The sequence below is a fragment of the Copadichromis virginalis genome, linkage group LG3, assembly GCF_057382275.1.
Source record: "Copadichromis virginalis isolate Kocher_CV1m ecotype Utaka linkage group LG3, C_Virginalis_male_GT1.1, whole genome shotgun sequence".
NCBI classification, from domain to species: domain Eukaryota; kingdom Metazoa; phylum Chordata; class Actinopteri; order Cichliformes; family Cichlidae; genus Copadichromis; species Copadichromis virginalis.
The window spans coordinates 34,120,637-34,136,809 of record NC_140620.1 but is presented as its reverse complement, the minus strand read 5'-3'; the positions used below and the strand labels follow the sequence as shown (position 1 = coordinate 34,136,809).

The window sequence follows — 16,173 nt, the reverse complement described above, 5'->3', positions numbered from 1 at the left end:
GTGAAGTAATTGTAACCAAAGCTATTGTTCCTCCTACTTCCTGGCTACCTTAATCCTTGGAGGGTTAAGTTGCCAGAAATGAGAAGTACCCTGACCTTCTTTTTAATAACTGGAAGACTCAAAATGGTCTCAAAATATGCTGACACACACAGCCTTCCCATATGGAAAAGAAATATAAGAAAAACGTATAAAAGACTTGCATCAAATCTTATATCTGTTTTCACTCTTGTATGCTTTACATACAAGTTTCACACAAGACAGATACAAACTTTATAAGATTTATATATATATCTTTTACTGTAACGGATGCTATCTTGTGTTTTGAATGTGGGAAGAAAACCTCAGGAACAAGCCTCATTTCTCCAGACTAATAAATGTAATAAATGAGAGACAGCACTGAAATAAAATAACTTTTTGCAGAGTTTTTATGGAAAAACTCCAGGATAAACCTGTGTCAATTTTAAAAAATGATCTCAGTTTAGCGTTGTGTGAGCTGTAGCCTTGGCAGCATAAAACTGTAATCCAGAAAAATGGAGTCTAGGATTGGAGGGATGTTTGAATGCACTTTGCAGAAGATTCTAATTAGATTTTTTTACATGTTCTTTTTCTTTTTAAATTACAGATTTACTTTGCTAAAATTAGAAGTTCAAAAATAGATAAAAAATACCAGATGGCAGATGAACCCCCCCAACATCTGCTGTCTGGATGTTTGTGAGGAACCTTGGAGTCATTTTTAAGCAGTGCTTTTCCATTAACCTGCACGTTATACATTTAACTGAGCCTGCCTGTTTTAATAAGCACAGAAATTATTATAACTTGTAAGTACTTATTACTGTTTTAAAAATTTCCTGAAAAGCTTTTGGATTTTCCAAAACGTGACAGGAAGAACACTGAAAACTGCCACCTTGTTAAATCCAGAACTGAAGTGAAAAATCGTATTCCTCACATTCAATGTCCTGCACGATCAGGCCCCATCATAACTTCAAAATGTCACATAACCCCAACAAAACACTCAGCCTTGTGTGTTCTGTTGGGGTTTGCTTGAGTTTGCTTGAGTTTCTAAAAACTGAATGGGAGGCAAAGCCTTCAGCGTTTTGGACTAGCTGCAGTTGGCCAATTAATGTAGCGGTAATGCCAGAAAAGAGGCTATTATAGAAGTCGAGACGAGATGAGATGAAGGCATGGATCGCTTTCTCAAAATCTCTGAAGCCACTACTGTATGACTTGATGCGTCAAGCTAAAGCAGAGATGAGTCACCTCAGTTCTTCAGACTGAAGAATTCGCTTGGGTAAGTGACGAAACATTTCTCCCACTAAAACATTACATCCAGATTAACAGCTTCAACTTTTTGGGACTGCTGTAGAGCATTCGATTTTATCCTTACTGTCCCAGCTTGGGTTTCACCCTTAGTCTATGTAGTGGAATTACGTTGTTGCCCCTCCCTGAGCCTTCCTATCAATAAAAGGGAGTTCTTCCTTCCCACCATTGCCAAGTGTGACTCATAGGAAGCTGATTGTTGATTGTTGTGGTTCAATGTGTCGTGATCTGCAGGGAATGCAGATCATGTGTTGGAAACTGGAGCCAAAAGCAAAAGGTTGATGATAAAGTACAAAATAAAGACGAGGGAAAGGTGACTGAGACACAAGTGGAGACGCAGCAGAACTGCATTAAACCAAGGAAGCAAAACAAACCACAATGCACACGAGGTGAGAGATCACCAAAATAAAACAGGAAGCATGACCGCTGAGACTGAGCTAAACAAACACGAATGCACGATGGACCACATACAGGGGACGCTAGGAAGAACACACAGAGACAAGACTAAGATGAACACGGGAGGGGACTAACTAAGAGCTAGAAACATGAATAACTAAACAATTAAACACTGAAAATACTAAACTACAGGACATGTAACAGGAGTTCTCGAATAATACATGAAAAGGAAACTTAACAACCTAAAGATACTTAAACAGAACCTGAAAAATCAAACACCAAAAAACTTTATTTGAAGTTGTAGAGTCCTGACACTGCATATATAAAAGTGAATGAACAGTTAAAGAATTGCTTTTGCACGAGTGTCCCAGGACAACAGGAAGCAGCACTCATCTGCCATGTTGTTTTTAGAATCAGAGGAAACCTGTGAATGGGTTCACAGCTTTCCACAGGTGGTTCTGTGAATGCAGACTCTACACAGGGATTTACTGAAGCTTGAACCCAGGAACATCTTGCTTTAAACGGTACTAATCACTGAGCCACCGTGCGTGAAATTACAGTGCAAACAACTATGCCTTAGTTGCTACTGAGAAAACCTCCCAATGCTTTAGCACAGTTGAGCTTTATCTGGCAGACGTTACTGTTCTTAGAGTGGATCATAAACCATCACAGTTTGAGACCTGCACAACCATTAGATCAGATTCTGTGGTTTTTAATGGCTTTTTGTATTTTGCCTACATTCCTGCTCAAAACAAATTGCCGTTCATTAAACATTTTATGTGCACTTCAAGGGCAGACGGGTTTTTTTTGCTTCCCGGAACGAGCACGAACATAGTGAGAATTTAAAACAGAGGAAGTTAAATGAGTTGACTGTGTGTTAGGTCACTGTTGTGCTGTAGGAACACATCTTCTTCATCCACAAATTTAAAGCCAAATCAACAAAACTGGGAGAGTTTTTGCCACAAAAGCACAGAAGCGCTGCATCGCAACTACAACTTTGAAGCGGGTTTATTGAGAAATATTGAGCAGTCTGAGCTGTGCAGGTGGAGGTGTGTTTTTTCAGTGTGGTAAGGGCACAGAGGAAGAAAAAAGAAGAAAGAAATGAAGCTGCAGAAACAATGCGGAGAAAAGAGAGAATGTAAAGACAGAGAGCAAGAGCAGCATCGGTAAATCCGGTCACTTACTTCTACCTCACCTCCCAATCGATGTGCTTGACCTTTTCTGTTCTCTCGGTTATCAGCAGTGGCGAGTCTCTCCGTCGTCGCCTCTCTCTTTGGCTCTCCCTCCTGCTGTACCAAAACCTCTGTCATCTGTCACTCCACGCCTCCGGAGCGAGGGATCAGCAGCATCATCCATCTGCCTGCAGTGAAAGAGGGAGGAAAAGGGCAAAAAAAAGGAAGAGAAAAATGAGCTATTGACTTTTTGATGCTCATTTGTAAAACATTTCAGTTCAAAACAGAGGTAAAAGTGAGTGAAAACACAAAACCACACTAACTCCTACACACACCCACACTCCAGCAGCAACACCACAACTGAATGTACCATTAATCGTCGGTTCTTTCATCCAGCAGAAGCACAGTGGCACTGAATAAAGACTTATATTATTTTTAGGAGCTAGAAACATTAGAAAAGCAGGAAAAGGCACTTAGTTAAATATCTGTTGTGTAGTATGTTATGTGGAATAAATTGCAAACATGGTACAGAGCATCAATTTTAACTGTGTGAAATAAGATAAATCCTATTTAGGGCTCTCTGTTTGCCTGTGTTACTAATGTTGCTGTTCAGTACGTGAGGATATTAAACAAACTCATCTTATGTCGTTAGCCTCATACGACTCACATTGATCAATGACTGGTGGGCCGGACCAGGGGAACTCCCCTTTCTGTCAGTAAAAGAAGTTTGTCTACACATTTAATCCCTGAGATATCTTAGTATAAGAAAAATAAGCGCAGGTTCAATAGTACATTTTAGTTTTTCTACATATTAAAGAAATACTGCTGTAGTAAATGAAGAAACTGCTGATTGCTCATTTGCCAAATGGTCCTGTAATTATAAAACTGAAAATCTCTGTTCTGTTATTTGTTTTTTGTTGACCCACTGTAAAAAAAACAAAAAACAAAAAAACAGAAATTTTGATAATCAGAGGTAAAACTAAACCTTCTGCTATCTGAAAATCTTCTTAAAACATATTTAAAAGTTTGGAGTCTTTGCCAGGACAGTTATGGCCCTCAGGCCTTATGTTTGACACCAAAAATGCAATCAACACAATTCAGTTTTATTTACATGGTGCCAAAGCAAAACAGTGTTTATAGGACATTATATTCCTTATACATGTTCAGTGGTATTTTCTGATTCATGTCATTCATCAGCAGGGATGATGAGACAGAGTACCGGGCTGTGGTCGACTCCTTTGTCACGTGGTGTGAGCAGAATCATCTGCAGCTCAACGTGGCAAAGACCAAGGAACTGATCGTGGACTTCAGGAAGACCAGGAAACACTTGACCCCTGTTTCAATCCAGGGGGTCAGTGTTGACATTGTGGAGGACTATAAATACCTTGGAGTACACATTGACAATAAACTGGACTGGGCTAAAAACACCACAGCACTTTACAGGAAGGGCCAGAGTCGTCTCTATTTTTTGAGGCGACTGAGGTCCTTCAACATCTGCCAGAAAATGCTGAGGATTTTCTATGAGTCTGTTGTGGCCAGTGCGATCCTCTATGCTGTTGCATGCTGGGGGAGCAGGCTGAGGGTCGCAGATGCCAACAGACTTAATAAACTAATCTGTAAGGGCAGCAATGTTGTGGGGATGGAGCTGGACTCCCTCAAGGTGGTGTCGGAGAGGCGGATGCTGTCCAAGATAAAGACAATGTTGGATAACACCTCCCACCCACTCCATGACATGTTGGTCAGCCACAGGAGCTCGTTCAGTGAGAGACTGAGATTACCGAAAAGCACCACTGAACGACACAGGAAATCATTCCTGCCTGTGGCCATCTCCCTGTACAACGCATCCACTTAACACACTGTTTGCTGCTACAGCTACACATGTTTCTTTTCCAACTATTTATTTATAAGTGACTTATGTATGTATGTATGTATATATATGTATATATTGTACTATTCTTAGTTAGCGTATTGTCTGTCTTGTCTTAATGTTGGTTTAAAATGGAGCACTGTAACAAAAAATAATTTCCCCCAGGGATCAATAAAGTATTCTGATTCTGATTCTGATTCGTCACGTATCTTTAAAAAATATGTTTGTTGTTATGAATATTTTCAGGAAAAAATTGTTTAATGTGAAACACACAGGGCCCACAAGTTGAAGTTGAAAAAGTATGTGTTCAAGAACTTTTTATCATAGATTTCTTTTATTTCATTGATTTCTTTTCTTACTACCTTTTCTAGATGGCAAAAAAATAATATTTATGAGTTTTTAGAGTTGGAAGAAGTTTTCTTCTTAGGGTTTCTGAGCTCAGCCAGATAAGTCGAGGCTCTCAGTCAGTCAGGAGGGGTCCTCTGCACAATCAGGCACGACTGGGACACCAAGTGGGTGCCTCCTAGGTTAGGTGTTTCCAGCATTTTGTACTGGGAGGAGGCCCCAAGGTAGACCCAGGGCGCACTGGAGAGGTTTGATGTCTCGACAGGCTCGGGAATGCCCTGGTTCTCCCCCCGGAAGAGATGGACGAGGTGGGTGGTAGGTCCGGATGTCTCTGCTTAAACTGCTGCCCCCATGATCCGAACCCAGATAAGTAACGCAAATTAAATGGATGGATAAAGCTGCAATTTTTAACCAACCACCCACAATATAAAGCACATTGAGGAGACTGTGGTTGTGATTCGGCGCCATATAGATAAACTGAATTAAACTGAACACATTAAGAAGACAATAACTGGTTGATTCTGTGTATCATGCTTCTCTGAGGTTCATCACTAACTGTAAATTTCAGACTCACCACTGTGAGTTATACTCTCAGGTAGGATGGCCTGCTTTGGTAAGTCGGAGGAACTGTCATTTATACAGTTTTATATATAAGGCGATACTTGGGTTGCTGCCTTCTTATCTATGTTCCCTGCTTGTAATGAAACATGCTGGTCGGTATTCTCTTCGTCCGCATCGTTACTTGTTGCTTTCTGTTCCATTTGCCCAAACTGAACTTGGTAAAAGAGCTTTTGTCCATTTAGCACCCTTGGCCTGGAACAAACTGCAGAAGGAATGGAAAATGACTGAACTCATTTCATTAAGTGATTTTAAATCTAAACTACGAATCCTTGAGGCCAAGTCCATAACATGCAACTGTTTCAATTAGATTGATTGTCATTTTAACTGACTTTTTTATTTTATTTGAATTTTATTGAATTTTATTTTATTTGTATTCTTTCACTTATTGTTGCATGTGTGTTGTTGCTGCCTGTGTTTGAGTAATTTCTGTAACCGTGAGACATCTGCTGCTGCCTATCTTGGCCAGGTCTTCCTTGAAAAAGAGGTTTTTAATCTCAATGGGATCTTCCTGGTTAAATAAAGGTTAATAAATAAATAAATAATAACTCACACTTAGTAGAGTTTTTTCAAAGCTGGATGGGAAAAAGTGACAAAAATCCAACAATTTCTCAAACTAAGTTCAGATATGGTACTTTGTTCTTTCTTGATGAAATTTTGGTTGATCATTTGGTTAAAACTGCCACCTAAGCTTCACTGAAACACACTGAAATAAGTGATGACTGCAAGGTGTTCAAATCACATTACTACCAATCAGCACCCAGGCCTGTGTACAGGCAGGTCCCACATGTGTAACAGTGACGCTATTTGATGCAGCTCTGACACAAAAATCAAATGTCGTGCTCCATGTGGCATGCGTTGGATGGATATGGATTGTGTTTAAATGTCACACGGGTCATTTCCATCAGCGTGGTCACTAAGCCATGAGGCCACATAATGGACTGGACAGATGGAGCAAAGTTACAACAATAAGACAGCCTGGCTGGAGTCAGTCTGCCAGGTGGGTTAAATAACAGAAAGAGATGCTGAAAGAGTTAGAAGCCAAAGAAACCCACTGTTAAAAGCTAACATTGAAAAGCTACCCTGAAAGGAGATGACTGTGCGTGGTGTTGCAGTTTAAGGAATATAAAGCCAAAACATTATCTTGAAACTGGGGGTTCTGCATTGCTCGATTTCTCTTGACGAAGCACCTGGATTAGTGTGTTTTCTGTCAGTAAAGAAGAGTGGAGAGGATAAGCTAAATATCGTACTTGGCATACAAATTAATGGCACATTCAACACTCCAAACAGAAATCCTGACACTCTGCAATAATTAAACATTTAAAGAGGATCCAAAAGGCAGTTATCTCACAGCGAGCCAAGCTTATATAAAAGCCTATCCTTCACAGCTCAAAGTGTTACAGAAGGGAGGGACAAGAATGGGGAAAAAAAAGTCATAATTAAGTCTGTAATATAATCCTGAAACACCTAAATCCCACAGAAAATTATTTTTCTTACAGGTCTATTTCCTTTGACTCCATTATACCATATGTACATGTGCTTATAGCCTTGGGAGTCTTATTCTAAAGCAAATACATTCAAATATATGCGGGAACAGGAAACCAACACGCTCGAGGCATAAGACCCGAAATGGCACGAGTGACATTTGGGATGAATTCACAGAGCGCCTACTAACCACAGCAACAGCTGGTAAAAGTGACACACAGACATCAACAGATGCCATTTTGGCAGAGCTGAACAAAACAGACTGGAAACGTGAAGGATCCAAAGCCAGCTTCATCATGGAGCTCCTCTGATGTTTGGGAAAAGGGAAGCATAGTGACCTCTAAGCAAGAAAAGTACTGACAAAACTGCTCATCCTCTCTATAATGCCTGATTTATGCTTCTATGCCGTAACCTTCATCGCCTTTCAGTCGTTGACTTGAAACATAGCTCTGCTTCTCGGGAGGTGCATCTCAGGTTACTTGGAAGGTTATGGCATAGAGTTAAAAGGGGATTCCAGTTACATCGTAAGTCATGACGTAGATTTCCTGCTGAAGCGTAATTCACCCATAAGGCTGCTTCACCACAGCAGACCAATACAGCTTGCATGGAGAAGCTAATTTTCCACTCTGAGAAAAACCTGTTGGTTCAGTTCACGTCTCATAGAGAGAATGCACAAGTGAGTGGAAGGACGGCGCACTTAGGAGACTCTCCTATAGACGTCTATTTGACTTTAATGCCTTGCTTTCATTCAGTAATTACTATGTACAACATAGTAAAAGTGCAGGATTGTATCTTCACCACTCGTCTTGAGCTGCTCGTAGATTTACCTGGCAGAAATTCAAAGAAGCTTGTGTAACAGTGTTAGGGTAATACCGAGGGTAGTTCGAGAGATAGATCGATAAAACTCAGAAACGACATGAAATTCTCAGGTGGAGGTAGCAACGAAGTGCAATGATGTTGTGAAACCTGGCATGCCCTACTGAATGTATTCACATTATGGTGGTGAAAGTGCAATGATTCATATTTCATGTAGCTGTAATTTCAGATGTTCCCACAGTAAGTTGTGCAGCAGCTGAGTTTAATGAAAAAATCTGGAGAGAGGTCAGAAGAGCGCAGCAGAAGGGAACGAGCAGTAAAGGGAAAGTGCTGAACCCTCTTCAAATCAGATCCTCTCATTGATGGGACTTTGTAGGTGGTAATCACTCCCATTGAGATCACCAGCGGGAGACCTGCTGTACCTACTAGCAGGCGATTAATTGCCCAATTCTAATCAGTGATAAACAGACTATAACCCAGATTACATGGAAGGCCTCCAACATTTGTGTGCATGCAAAACCTCTGAATGACTTTTGGCATAGTTAGGTGCAGTTCAGACAGTTTAACGGTGTTTTCAGTGCATACCTTTTTAGAAGATAATGGTCGAGTTGCTATGTTCTTTGTGCTGATTTTTGCTGCTTTTTCAACATGAAGCAACAGGCAGTGTTATTTATATAGTGCTAAATCCCAACAGGAAATGCCTCAAGGTGTTTTATATTATTAAGTAAAGACCCTACAATAACATTCATAATATAATCTGCTCTGGAGTAACCAATCTCTTACTTTCAGCTTTTCAGAAATTATTTTTTGATCTAACCTTCATCCCCTGTCATGGATCGCTGTGTGGCAAGCAGGAGGAGGACCCAAATGCAAAACTCACAGACACGGGGATGAACTCGAGAAACACAGCTTTAATGCTGGCACGGTAGAACACAGGAAATACAAAACTAAACTGGGGAAAAGTAAACTAACACTCGCAGGTAGACACAGGAAGATCCACACAACATGAGGGAGAACGCGACGCCGAACAGAGGGAGACGCAGACAGAAATACACAGAGGGTTAACGAGGAAAGTGGGAACACACGGGGAACACAGCTGACACAGATAACCATAACGAGACAGGGCGGGGTGAACATAACACTGACGGGAGACGGGCAGAGTCAAACAGGAAGTACAGAGGTTCAGACAGGAGGAGAGAGAGCGCGGGGAAAACACAGACATAACGGGCTGGGGAAACATGGAATAAAACATAAGGAGAGACGAGGGCTCACAGATACACAGAGGGGCACACAGGGGGTAAAAGCCACGAAGGGAAAACACTTAGGGAACAACACAACAGGGCAACTCAGGAAACATGGCCTAAATAGGGAACAAAATACAAACATACAAGAAAACTAAGAATACTGGGCCAACATGGCCCAGGACCATGACATCCCCTCTTACTGGTGTTCTCTTGGCTGCATTCCTTTTCTTGTGCAGTTGTATAAGTAATATACTACTATTATTAGCTCAAAGCTAAGCACGCTGGAAAACATTTGGTTGGTTTACATGCAGAGCCGATGATGACTCCTTCTGATTCTGGAGTAAGACCTGTATTATCTCTCTGGTGGATTGAAAGAGTGCTGTAAATATCTTTTTTTATCCATGAACTCAAACTGAATGCATGATGTGTACTGTAAGGGTACACCCCCGCATGTTTTATTTAATTATAATACTGTATGCTGTTAGAATGTTCTGATTGTTCAAATATGTTACTTGCTTTAGTTGTTTATAATGTGTGCCCAAATCTCTGCGGCAGGAATGAAGCTGGATGCGACCACTATTCTGCATTCTCCAGCATACTTTGCTGTTCTAACATGCTTCCATGGCTGCAGCTCCCTAGCTGCCAGCCACACATACCCACAATTACAACATGACAGTCTTAACCCGGCGAGGCATGATTGGAGATGCCCTGCAGGTGCGTTCACCTACCCTGCAGTGGCACCGCCGACCATGCCCCGCCACAATCTCCAGTGATACATAATACTGGAAGAGTAATTCCGTTTTTACAACACAAGAGTGACTATCTCCTAAAATGAGGTGTACAAAACAAGTAACGATTAGCGCTGTTAGCGTTAATCTTGTTAAAATGACGTTAACGCCATAACCACATTAACGCGGCAAACCTCCGTTAGCAAGTTAACGCCCCCTGTGAGGGCTGCACGGTTAGCTCGTTAAAGCGTTGCAGCCCCTCACACGGGTCGAGCCACGTTAATTCGCTAACGGAGATTTGCCGTATTAATGCGGTTATGGTGTTACCGTCATTTTAATGAGATTAACGCTGACAGCACTAGTAACAATGTCTTTATATTTGCAGGTAAGGAAATACAAAATAGTAAATAGATTGACCTTGATCCACAGGGTTGAAGAGAAAGTAGGTAAGTTGGCCAAGAGTCTCCATTATGTGTTTAGTCTGTAGCAGTGAAGCTAACTATTAGCAACTAAAGCTAATTCACTAGTCCATTTGGAGACCTTGTGGCACTGTGGTGATTTTATACACAAACCTATCTGTAATCACAGTGAATTAACATTTGGACTCACAGTATCTTTGGTTGATGTTGATTTCATTTATGCTACTGTAAGAAGTACGTGTTGTTTAGCATTAGACATCTAACCTCTCTAGCATTTGAAACCTAGCATGCCGAGCTAGTCTCAAGACAAAAGTATACAAAATGATGTCCTATGTCTTCATACTTACAGATCATATTGTAAAGGCGGACTCATAAAGCCACGCTGGTTAGAAATTTAATTTAATCTAAGTGTGCAACAGTTGGTCAATGCATTCAGATTGTGAAGGGGTGGGAGTCGCATAACTGAAAGCTGTCATTTATGCGACAGAACAGTTCACATCCCATCGGGATCTTCGTTTAACCCCTGGGGATTATAATCTTTGGGTATTCCCATTGCTGAACTATCAGCTCCAAAATAAAGTGTAATATTATGCATTGCTGCATAAGCCTGTTAGTCGGCACAGGATTACTACTGACAACAACAGCTGTTCAGTGAGTTAATAACAGAGGCCGAAGGCTGAAAGAGTCAAAAACAGAAAAATGTATTCTCTGCTGCTAATGACTGAAAGGCCATTAACAAAGAGTTGCGCTGCTAATGTAAAACCACATAATCCTTCCATCTGTGTGTCTGTGTGTCAGAGAGAGAGAAGGGATAGGGGGAGAGGGGATTTCTGAATGGGTGTGGGCATACTGATGCGTCAAAAGCATTGCTGTGCAGTGTGTAAAACCAGGCAGACAGATAACACACTGCAGCTCACTCCGACAAACAACATAGAGCAGAACAGAGCGCTCCTTAAATCGGTCGAGACTTTACGATTATACGCAGCAAACATACTCAGCTGTGTGAAAAAAGCCAGAGAAGAAAAGAAAGCCCAGCATTTGGACACTACAGAGAAAAGAGAAAGCTGCAGAGTGCAAAAATCCAGATTCAAAGCATAGGGAAGACAGATAATAGAAAGAAAAAACCAACGGGACGGTACCAGTGGCTCACTATGACAAAGTGTTAACTACCAACTTATTTTAAAAGAGAAGGAGATGAAGGAGATGAAGGAGAGGAAGGAGGAAATAAGTGAGGAATGAAACAGAGAGGAAAGAGGAGCTTCCTCACACTTTGGTTCTTTTAATGAACTCATGAAATGCACCTGAAACAGTTTTATGGCATAATCTTTATTACCAAATGGAGTTTTCATTATACTTGCCATAAAACTCGTAAATTCCTCTGCCCTGCACGCTTCTTTTTCTCTTTTTTCGGTCCAACCTTTCGACCCGGCAGCTAAGTTGAGTCCAGAGTGTTTTCCCTTGCAGTGTTTCCAAGGTTGAGACTGACCTTCGACCCTTTTAGTTTTTAGATGAAGACTCCTTGAGGTGCTCGGTAAAAATGGATGTCTGGACAGCAGCACTCGCCTGCTGAAGAACAGCCTGTAATATGATCAAACTCTTGAGGACAGCTAGCACAGTTATACCTGACTTCTTTGCTTGCAGGGCAGCTGATGTGTTCATAACAAACTGAAAATGTCCATATTACCAAATGAGCCAGTCTTTACCCTACACTGTGGGCGGATTTCCATCTGCCGTCCCCATTCAGTTATGAGAACAGCAAGTTGAAGCCTTCGTGTTATTTTTTATTACATTTAAAACACAAATCATAGAGGAGATCAGTTGTCATGGTCCTGAGTCTGAGGACTCAGTGTTTTGTGTTTCCTTGTGCTTTTGTTTATTCGAGTGTGTATTCTGTTGTGATTTTGCCATTTGTTAGGTTTCTGTTCTTTGCCTGCCTGCTCCCACTTCTCTGTGTTCCCTCTGTCTGTCCATGGTGTTATTGTGTCTACTTATGAGTCCACCTGTGAAGTTCAGTGTCCTGTCTGGTTCTGTGTCTGTTAGTTTCCTGTTTTATTGTGAAGGTCTCTGTCTGATGTGAGTGTGTTCAGTTTACGTTTCCCCTGTCCCGTCAGCTCTGATTCCTCCCAGCCGTGTTGCCCTCTTGTCTCTCATCCCCTGATTACTGGTGTGTGTATTTAAGTCCTGTGTGTTCTCCTGCCTGTTGCCGGTTCGTCTGCGTTACCCTGTGTTCCACGGTGTCCTGTTCCTTGTCTGCGTCGCTCTGCTTCTCAGCCCTTTGTCGTATGCTCCCAGGTCTGTTATTTTTAGTTCTCCCAGTTTAGGTGTCTTCAGTTATTTGTCATGCCCCACTGCTTGTTTGCCACTACACCTTTGTAAATAAACCTCACTAGCATTTCATCCACTGCCTGCATCTTGGGTCCTTCTTCCAACTCCACACGGCTCGCCTCGGCAGCCGTGACATCAGTGAAGAGGTTAACCTACACATGGATTTGACTGTTAAAATACAACCAATGCACACAGTCAATACCCCGTACAGCATCAACAAGCTCTTCCAAGTTTGTGTGCTTTATCCTTCTGACCAGATGGAGTTGTCTGCACCATCTCATCAACGTCCTTCTGCTTATCACCACACCACACACTCTATCTACTAAACTTAAACCGATTCTGAAGTATGGCTTCACTAACTTACCTACACAAGGCATTTTATAGAGGGATTTAATTTAAGTGCTTAATAAATAACATATTTATTTTCTTAATGTGCCCCTAATACAAATAAAAGTGCAACTTGAGGCTCAATATCTGGTCCCAGCACACTTTAGTATCCAGACTGGAGGAGCCGGGATCCAAAACCACTGATTAATGGACATCCCACAAAAGCTCCCAGGCCTCAGCTGCCCCCTGAAAAAGCTCTAAAAGTTATATGCTCATTGTAGAATTTATTTTGTGCTTTTAGGGGGAACAGAAAGACAAATGTGGCACAGATGAAAGAAAATGAAGAAAAGGTAGGAAAAAACTGGAAAAAGGAATCCGGGGTGGGGAGAACGAGCTGATAAGCAGGTTAAAGAACATATCACCATAGTATTTACTTCCCCATATTGGGCAGTGTCAGTACGAACTTGTGCACTGCATTTTATGAGCTCATACTTCAACTGAAGGAGGAGAGAGTGGGGGAAAGAACAGAATACAGAGCGAACGAATCAACGCCCCACTGAAAGAGGTGAATTCATGATCAAAACAGAAGGAGGCAGAAGACTGATTACAATTGAACTTTAGAAATGTCAAGACAGAAAATGCCATATTCATATCCACAAAAAGGTCAATAAATCAATGAAAAGACTTTCTAAATACTAGACACTTTCAATAATCTCTCTTATAAGGATTTAAGATCATGTGATGCATTATACGTAATCTAGGTGGTGACTGCAACAACATGTAAGAAATCAGGACAGAAAATGCTGTAGCAGAACCTTTAGGCATCCACTTGCTTTGATCCATAGTTTAGCTGCACTTTAATTTTGATTGAATGTGTGATTTACGCATATATGTCTTCTTAATGGCAAAAAAAGCTCTGCCTGAAGTGAATATAAATGCTGTTTTTACCATTTGGAGGAAATTGGACCTCATGTTGGCTCACTGCTTTTCTAAAGTGAGACGCTATGACTAATAATGGGAATCCAGGTTAAAGCCCAGAGACAGTTTCAAGCCTGCGTTGGTGGCAGCTTTATATTCCCAAAGCATCTTATTAATAATAGAAATATTATATGTCATGTGAACACGAGCCAAATGCTTTATGATAGTAAAAAAACTTCTTGCAGTTGTGTGACAGATAATTTGCCTCCCCAGGAAAACCTGGGGACGCGGGTTAATGATCAAAATGATGGGAGTGTCCTCCTGTAAAAAGGAGGCGGTGAACGATGCTGGCAGCAAAGTATCTGTTTCTTTATAAAGACTTTTTTTGTGTCTGTATTCATCTCTCTCATCATGAGGAACTGCGTTCCGAAGACAGTCACCCACCACTCTGTTAGGTACACATTCAACTGCTCATTAATACAAACATCACGTGACAGCATTTAGGTGTGTAGTCGTGTTCAAGAAGACCTGCTGAAGTTCAAACTGAGCATCAGAATGAGGAAGAAAGGTGATTTAAGTGACACTGAATGTGGCATGGTTGTTGGTACCAATGGACTGGTTTGAATATTTTGCAAACTGCTGATGATCTGCTGGGATTTTCCCACACAACTAACACAAACCTTGAAGCAGATCGGCCACAGCAGCAGAAGACCACACCAGAGTGGTACCTGAAACTGAGGCTATAATTAACCCTAACTGCACAACAGAGAAAATAATTTCTTGGTTGGATGATTTACTGGGCGATCGTGGCTCGAGTTCGCATTGTAATCGGAAGGTTGCTGGTTCGAGCCCCGGCTTGGACAGTCTCGGTCGTTGTGTCCTTGGGCAAGACACTTTACCCGTTGCCTACTGGTGATGGTCAGAGGGCCCGGTGGCGCCAGTGTCCGGCAGCCTCGCCTCTGTCAGTGCGCCCCAGGGTGGCTGTGGCTACAATGTAGCTTGCCATCACCAGTGTGTGAATGTGTGTGTGAATGGGTGGATGACTGGTTGTGTAAAGCGCTTTGGGGTCCTTAGGGACTAGAAAAGTGCTATACAAATACAGGCCATTTACTGCATTCAGTTTAAAGGGTCAGAACTTGATGTAAATAACACAAAACATGGAGCCATCCTGTCTCATATCAGCGGTTCAGGTTGTTTGTATGCAGTGTTGGGGAGTAACGGAATACATGTACCCCCGTTACGTATTTAAAATACAAAATATGAGTAACTGTATTCCGTTACAGTTACCGTTTAAAAAGGTGGTATTCAGAATACAGTTACTTTGTTGAAATAAATGGATTACACTGCGGTACTTCCCTGTTTCATATTGTCGAGGGTCAGGACTGTTTGGGTTTTGTTTGACAGCTACGTTCTGTTGTTCCAGGCGGCAGGGTTACGGTTGCCATGGTTACAGGGCGACGCTCTCTCTCTCTCTCTCTGCAACTGTGTGTTTCCTGGGTGAGAGAGCGCCTTTTCGTTGTTGTTGTTGTTGTTGTGCTAAGCTAACAGGCAGAATGCTACAAGCATAGCTCTAAAGAATGTAGCATCATGGGGAGTGTAGTTCGTGCTGCAGGGAGAATGGACTGCCATACACATTATGGGTCTGTGAGCGCGAGGAGGGAGAAAAAGGGGAGTGGAAAGGTACGAGTTGTCATCGAGGAAAAACGGAAGCTGGAAGCATCTAAATATAATAATTTGTTCAGCCAATAAGAGTGCCTGACGAGCCCAGTTGTAAGTAAGCTATTAAGAACTCGACTGTATCAGAATCAGAATCAGAATCAGAATACTTTATTGATCCCTGGGGGAAATTATTTTTTGTTACAGTGCTCCATTTTAAACCAACATTAAGACAAGACAGACAATACGCTAACTAAGAATAGTACAATATATACATATATATACATACATACATACATAAGTCACTTATAAATAAATATTTGGAAAAGAAACATGTGTAGTTGTAGCAGCAAACAGTGTGTTAAGTGGATGCGTTGTACAGGGAGATGGCCACAGGCAGGAATGATTTCCTGTGTCGTTCAGTGGTGCTTTTCGGTAATCTCAGTCTCTCACTGAACGTGCTCCTGTGACTGACCAACATGTCATGGAGTGGGTGGGAGGTGTTATCCAACATTGTCTTTATCTTGGACTGTACACCGT

General features: G+C 41.6%; 1 protein-coding gene across 2 annotated transcripts in view; it reads right to left on the bottom strand.

Annotated features, from left to right (window-relative positions):
- The window catches only part of htr2cl1 (5-hydroxytryptamine (serotonin) receptor 2C, G protein-coupled-like 1), a 113,866-nt gene that overhangs the window by 47,865 nt on the left and 49,828 nt on the right, over positions 1-16,173 (bottom strand). Inside the window, exon 2 of one of the 2 annotated variants that reach the window (XM_085450753.1) lies at positions 2,898-3,073. The gene's annotated coding sequence lies outside the window, so the exon portion shown is untranslated. The remainder of the gene's footprint in view (positions 1-2,897; positions 3,074-16,173) is intronic. The other variant, XM_085450754.1, reaches the window with a different exon arrangement.